This window comes from Mastomys coucha, unplaced genomic scaffold (assembly GCF_008632895.1).
Source record: "Mastomys coucha isolate ucsf_1 unplaced genomic scaffold, UCSF_Mcou_1 pScaffold19, whole genome shotgun sequence".
In the NCBI taxonomy this organism is placed as follows: domain Eukaryota; kingdom Metazoa; phylum Chordata; class Mammalia; order Rodentia; family Muridae; genus Mastomys; species Mastomys coucha.
The window spans coordinates 12,766,578-12,774,308 of NW_022196901.1; positions in this window are offsets into that span (position 1 = coordinate 12,766,578).

Below are 7,731 nucleotides of genomic sequence, written 5' to 3' on the forward strand. Positions count from 1 at the left end.
CCCTGAGGTAAGCTCCTCTATCCTGTCCTGCTCTGGAAACCTCCACAATAAAGGGGGGCACCTTCACTATTAGGGAAGGAATGAAATGTATGGTCTTTTAGTAGGAGGGACATTATTTGAGGCTTCAAAAGCCTATACCATGCCAGAGTTGTTCCCTTTAGCCATTCCAAGTTAGTTCTCCACCTCATGGATGAGTTTCAAACTGTGAACTTCTATATATTATGCCAGCACCATGACTTTCTGCCTACTGTTATACTGTCTTCTACAATGATGATGGATTCTAACCCTCTAAAATTACAGGTCCCAAATAAACTCTTTTTTTTTTTTTTTATATTTCTCTGTGTCTTATTTTATTTTTTTTATTTTCTTTATTTACATGTAAATTACTCCATTCCCAGTTTCCCCTCCAAAAAACAAAGAAACAAACAAAAACAACCAAAACAAACCCCTGTTGCCTCCCACTTCCCCATGCCTGCCACCCCACCCTCTCCCACTTTCTGGCCCTGGCATTCCCCTACACTGGGGCACAGAACTTTCACAGGGCCGAGCTCCTCTCCTCCTATTGATGATTGAATTTGCAATCCTCTACTATACACATGCTGCCTGAACAATCACACCCCTCCATGTGCAGTCTTTGGTTGGTGGTTGAGACCCTGGGAGACTCTTGCTTCTGTAAGTTGCCTTGGTTACAGTGTGTTATCAGCAATATAAGAGTAACTAAGATAATCACCAAACATGGAAGTCTAGCAGTACCAAGTGCAAGTAATATGTAGTGTAAAGTTCATCACAGCATCTGAGGGTTTCCTGAGAAGGAAAGAGAAGTGGTATGGAGTCAGAGATTGGTATCAAAGCTGCTTTATCTGTGGCAATTCTTCTGACTATAACTATTTACTGTTCTATAGCCCCAAACTATTGGTTTCTGGTCATTAGCTCCCTCTGTCAGCAGCAGGGGATTAAAAGTTAATTACTATATTGGTTGTTTTTCTTTGACTCAGTACTCTTGCTGGCCAGGAGAACAGCTTGGAATTTCTTTAAGCCAAAGAGAAAAGACAAAAAAGAGAACAAAGGAAGGGAGGGGAGGAGAGAGGGAGAGGGAGAGGGAGGGGAGGAGAGAGGGAGAGGGAGAGAGAGAGAGAAAGAGAGAGAGAGAGAGAGAGAGAGAGAGAAACATACTTGATAAAGCTAAGAAAACTGTACCATTTTATTGTCATTCTTTGTTTTTATACTTTCTTAGGATAATTGATCACATGGTTTGTCAAACATATTTACATTCTATAAGTACATAGCAAGCTCAAGACAATATAGTTCATGTCATAAAATGACCAAGAATGATAGCAGAAATGTTTGCTTGTCTTTCCATTAAGACTAGTACCTGACTAAACATTCATCATCTAGTTCTATAAGTTCATTATAAGTTTGAAACAATAATTTAAATGTCATAAGTTACCACGGTTTTGTCAAAAAGCAAATCATCTGCCTTGTGTCTCACTAGTATTGAAGTTTTGTAGAGCTAAACGAGTTAATATTTTATTTTCTGTCCTTTCAGCTACAATGAATTGTCCATTCCTAGTTTATGACCTTTAGTTACCAGGTAATAGTCTCACAGCTAATCTAGAAGGAATGTTTCCCTTGATCCTAAATTTGTTCCAAGCCTGCTTTGTTATCCTAGTGCAATTAGCCCACTACACATGAAGATTTACAGAGCCCTATTTGCAGCTTTTAGAGGGCTCAAAATTACTTGTATAAATTTGACATTTTTATAAAATAATTATTAGGAATTATGAAATCATCAATTTCTCTACACAGCATTACTACATGAGAGTGTACCTTCATGTAAATCTGCAGAAAATCTGCCCAATAGTGTGGGATAATGCCCAGGAATCACTAGGCTATATAATAGTGACAGGAAAAGTTACAACAGGTGCAAGAAGCAACCTTAGGATGAAGTTTCTTGGGACCTTTCTTTAGAGCTCACCTATTTGCAAGCCATGCAACATGGTGGGTCATCTCCCCAGAAGTCACATGTATGCCTTTAGCCTTTCCAAGATGACTTCTGACACTAAAGAAAATTCTGGCAAAATTATGAGAATAACACATTCAGGAATTTTAGAAAACTAATTGGCATTCTTTAACAACACTGAGCCTTCAGTTCTGCAATTCCGTGTTTATTTACTCCAGAGAAGACTATCATGTGGTCATTTCAAAATAATGTTCTCAATAAGAAGGACTAGTTGTGAAGATGTCCCAATATCCAGTAACAGAATTATCAGTTGTGATACATTCATATTGTATTGACACTACAAGATGAGAACAAAAGAAATGTTGCCTCCTCAGACTATAATAAGATTGAATTTCAGGAGCCTAAGGTATGTTCCTTTTATATTACTGCAATAAAATACCATGGTCAATGAAACGTATAGAAGGAATGGTCTATTTGGGCTCACTATTCCAGAGGTATTAGATTCTGTCATGGACAGGAAGCACGGCAGCAAGTAGTAGACTGGAGTGGGATGCTGACGGCTAACATCGTGAACTACCAGCAGGCTATAGAGAAAGTGCTATAGGGAATGGCATGAGTCATTGAAAGCTCACAGCTCCTAAACCTTGCAAAATAGTGCCACCAATTGGAAAGCATGTATTTGAACACCAGAATCTATGGAGGACATTTTAACTAAGCTTCCATACAGTCTAATAAAAGTTAAAAGCAAATAGTAGACTATTGATTACATGAGATGAAATCCTATTTAAATACAAGAAAATGTAAACAGTAGGTTAGTTTGGCACAGATATATATATATATATATATATATATATATATATATATATATATAAACAAGCAACAAGCAACAGAATGTAAAGAGAAAACTTTATGACTTCATTTCTTTTGCTTAGAGATAAAAGGAAATTTAATTCACTATGTTATATAAGATTTCATGAGGAAGGATATAAACGCTAGGCAACTCACATCTGAATCACTATCACTCTATTCCTCACACAGACTGTATGTTCTTAAAGTTATCTCCATACTTAGAAATATCACTTTAAATTGAAAGGATAGTAGTATGTGATTAATAATTCTAAAACATGAAATACAATTATCTGCATAAGATCTATAAGATACAAAATGGAATTTTTTTTCATCCATGAAGAACAAAGCTGTGTCATTTGAGATATAACTGAAGATCACCACATTAGTCTCTGGAACACAAACACCATATTACTTCTCTCATTTGTGGTTCTTAGGTTTAATATGGATGCAAAAACTGTGTGTGCAGATGATACAAAAATATTTATGGTAGCAAAATTGATTTGTGGGAAGAGGAGAGTAAAAACAAGAGGTTAAAATTATGATGGATACGCTTAATTATGTTAAATACTTATATGAAGATGTCTTTAATTCAGTACCATATCCAGTGAATATTCACATATTCTTATGTAGCCTAGAATTATGTACAATATAACAATAAGAAAGTATTCTTTTCAGAGGGTTAGGTCAATAGTGATGTGCCTTTGATATTTAATATTTTCCAAGTTGACATGTTCTAAAAACATCTAGGACACAAATATTTAAGAGTGACTGTGAGTGTTTATCTAGATTATGTTGATTGAAATAGGAAATATTCTTTGAACATGAACTCTAGACCACATAAAGGAGAGAGAGAGAGAGAGAGAGAGAGAGAGAGAGAGAGAGAGAGAGAGAGAGAGAGAGCGATAAGAACTAGCATTCATCTTTCTGATTCCTGACTGCAGATACCTTGTGACCGACCAGTTGCCTCAGTGTCTAATTGCAGTGACTTTCGCAACATGCCAGTCTGTGCTCCAAACAATGAGCTTACACAAAGTAATTGTTAAGTTTATTTAGTCAGGCACTTTATCACAGTCAGGCGATAAGGAACTATAGAGAACTATTACTTTTTACAAAGTAATGCAGCAGGCCATAGGAAGTAAACTAGTTTGGCAATGTTCTATTTCTACTCCTTGTTTGCAGTGATCACCATAAATCCGACTCTGATGTTAAATCAAGCTGCCCCAGCCTCCCTCTTTTTTGTCATGTAGAATAATTACTGCTTCTTAAAGCAAAGCTTCAAAGCACACTGTGAAGACTAAATTGTCGCAGATCCTTTTTTTTTTTTTTTATCATTTCAGAACAGAAAAGTATATTGAAGTCTGCATTTTAAAGGGCATTGTGCCATGGAAAAATGAAAACATTCCTTGATTTATTAAAGTTTAATGGTATTGTCTAGGACCAGTAAACAATAGAAGAACACAGGCTTTTCACAGTGAGGGCTGCAATTTCAGTTCAGTGGGAGAGTAAATAATTACTAATGTAAACAAACCATTCTTTAAGAACCTGCAGTGAACTCTGTCACAAGCACTTAGAGCAAAATTCCAAGCCACATAAACGTTTGACAGGACGTATTAGCATCAGGAAGAGCTTGGGACAAGCTGAGGGTTGTTAACAGGCAGAAATTAATAAAGATTGGCACCAATTTTAGCTCTTACATTAATGCATAGCTCTTTGGAGAACAGAAAAATAAAAGGTATTTTACAGACTCTGTTACGATTTATGCTTCATATAATGTCTGCTGCAGCTAAACATATTGGTCCTACTAGAATTTAGTTTCATTGCTTCTTTGCCGCAGTATAAAAAGCAATTGTTCATGTCTTAGAAATGTTTTATTATGGAGCAAGTGAATGTATTTTTAGAACACAATGCTGCATTTCAATGTCATCCCAAAATCCAGCTTACAAAATCACAAAGCTGAAAGCTGAAGAGAAGTTTGCTGTATTTCTTTGAGAAATGTGGAAAAGTAAAGAACTAATCTGATATGCATTTCATTCTGGGGAATGATATGGTTGATATGGGCACAAGTCATGAATTTAGTAAGCATAGCATCAGTCTATGACAACAAACTGCAAACACAGAGCCTATTTACTCGGAATCTGCCCAAATAGCGGCTAAAATGACAGCAACTAAGGTGATGACTAGTGTTATGTTTCCTATGGAAATCATACGAACTCACATTTTTTATGCTTTCGTCAACTCAGTTTAGATAATCCATTTCTTTTAAGAAATACAGAAAATCTACTTTTGTGTATGTAAATTAAGAGCTTGGAGACTTAAATTCTTGTCTCTGAACTGATGTGTTATTTGGGAAGTCATGGTGCCACTCAAGCATGAAGGAGAGGTGAATGTATTTCTGTGAAGGAATTTTTTTTCTTAGTTTCCAAACTTGATGCCTAGCAGCCACAATAATAGATAATTTTTACAAACATTATTTCTTGAGATTCTGTCAATTTTAGATAAGTCTTAAATATGTTTCTTTAAAAAGTAATCTATCAAGTTCATGCTGATTCATAAGTAAAATTCAAATCATGCTTTTAAAGGTCCTTTTTAGCTGTATGATTCAATGAAACATTTTTTAATAAAGGATATAACTTAGAACAAAATCATTTTAGAATCATAAAAAGACTTTGACTGAAATTGAATACCAAATAAAAGAATGTCTAAAAATGATAAAGGTGTTTATTTAATTCTATGAAATTGTGCAAATATGTTATTAACATTATGAACCAGGGAAATTTCATGGTCAGTAACTACTTGTGGCACAAGCATGTGGACCTGAGTTTGGATCCCTAGGATTCAAGTTGTAGCTAGGCATGGCACGAAACAGCTCTACCATAGCACTGAGGAAATAGAGAAGGGAGATCCTAGAGTTTCACTTGCCTGAGAATCTAGCCAAATCAACAGGATCTGCATTAAGTGAAAGGCTTTGTATCAAAAAAAGGTACAAAACAAATAGCAAAGCCACATACTCAAATTCCTTGCCAATGTACACACACACACACACACACACACACACACACGCACGCACACACATGCACATACCCACAATCACACTCACAAGTACACACACACACACGCACACACATGCACATACCCACAAACTCACTTACAAATACACACACACACACAAATAAACTCACACATGTATACCAACATATTCAGCTTCATGTGCACAGTATAAGTACACATATACATAAATATGAAGGTTACTATGAAACATACACATAGGGATAAAAAACATAGCTAGAATCTAAAGATTTAATCTACATTTAAACTGAAAAATAAAAGTATATTTTATATAATACTATATGGATCAATAAAAGTTTGTAAATTAAATTTGATATATATTTATGGAGATTTTATAAACATAAAATTTCAGATTTTCCCTACTTATTAAAATGTCATAATTTCACTCCCATATACATTTTCCTTCCCTTAATCCACATGAGTTAGCTACAAAACATATTTTCATATATTTTAAACTATCTTCCTATATGGAAGTATTTGGCAGAAGCTTATAGAATGCTGGAAACTATTAAAGAGAGAAGTCTGAAGATAGTTAATAAAAAGCCCTTTCCAATGAGGCCATTGATGGAAATCAGCCCATTGAATAAATGTTTCACTGTGACTCATCCTAGCTGCTGTATCTAGGCAGTTTTGTGTTCATGAACACTCAAAATATTCTCTGAATTCTTCCAGAAGTAGCATTCCCATGCATTTAGTAAGAAAACTAAAACATAACTTCATATCATAAAGATCGTCACCAAGTCTGCCACCATAACTCCTGCAAACTTCAGTCATTACTGGATATTCAGGTATAGATATAGTCATCTCTACAACTACACCTCCACATTGAAATCAGCCAGAGCCTGCCATTCTCCACAAAGAAAAGTGAAATGCAGTGGAATTATCAACAGCATAGTTTTTGGGTTCTTTAGTAAAACACTTGTCTAAGGTACTCTTTGGATTCAAAATGAAAAAGGCTGGCCATAGGTTAAAAATCATAGCCAGGGGAGGATTGCCCTTTATTTTTGCCTTTATATTTACATCATCATATATTTCACATTTAATTATAATCTTATCTATGACTAATCATTTATTATTGTGTCAATAAATAGGTATTTTCAGTGGTCCAAATATATTACAACAGAAAAAGTATCATATTACAAAGGTTGAGATTGTTCTTAAAAGTTTAATTTACTCTATATACATTTAAGTAAAGTTTTATTTAATACAAACTATCTAAAACGCACAACCCCCTTAACACATAAACATATCACCTTGTCCCATCCCCTGCAGCCAGGTTTTCTGTGACTGGGACAGTGACCAAGGTCACCAACTACACTTTTGTTTTCAGTACAGGTTTTGTGTCTTCTCTTATCTGGAGCTGGTTCCTCTAACTCCTTACTGTTTGCAAATAGCACCATCAGCATCACTGATTTATTTTCAATATTTATAAATATTTTCCCAACAGCTATTTCTAACACTAGACTTACATCACATCGAAGTAAGAATCATTTTCTGCTTATCTTTAAAGGTCCACAAACATAGTTTTGCATACTATGGATAAGATCTGTCCAAGACAATTTGTGTGTGTGCATGTGTATGAGACAGAGAGAGGGGGTGGGAATGCTTTTTGTGCTATACAGTAAATACCTGAAATCTACCAAAATAAGAACCATTTGAAATAACACTAAAAATGGAATCTTCAATTTAAATTTAAGTCAAAATATGGGTAGAGATTACTATATTGGACAATGTTCTAGAGTATAATTAGTATAGATTCTTAAAATTGATTTTTTTAGATATTGTGATATATATATAATTATATATATGTATATATATGTATATATACATATATATATATATATACACACACACAT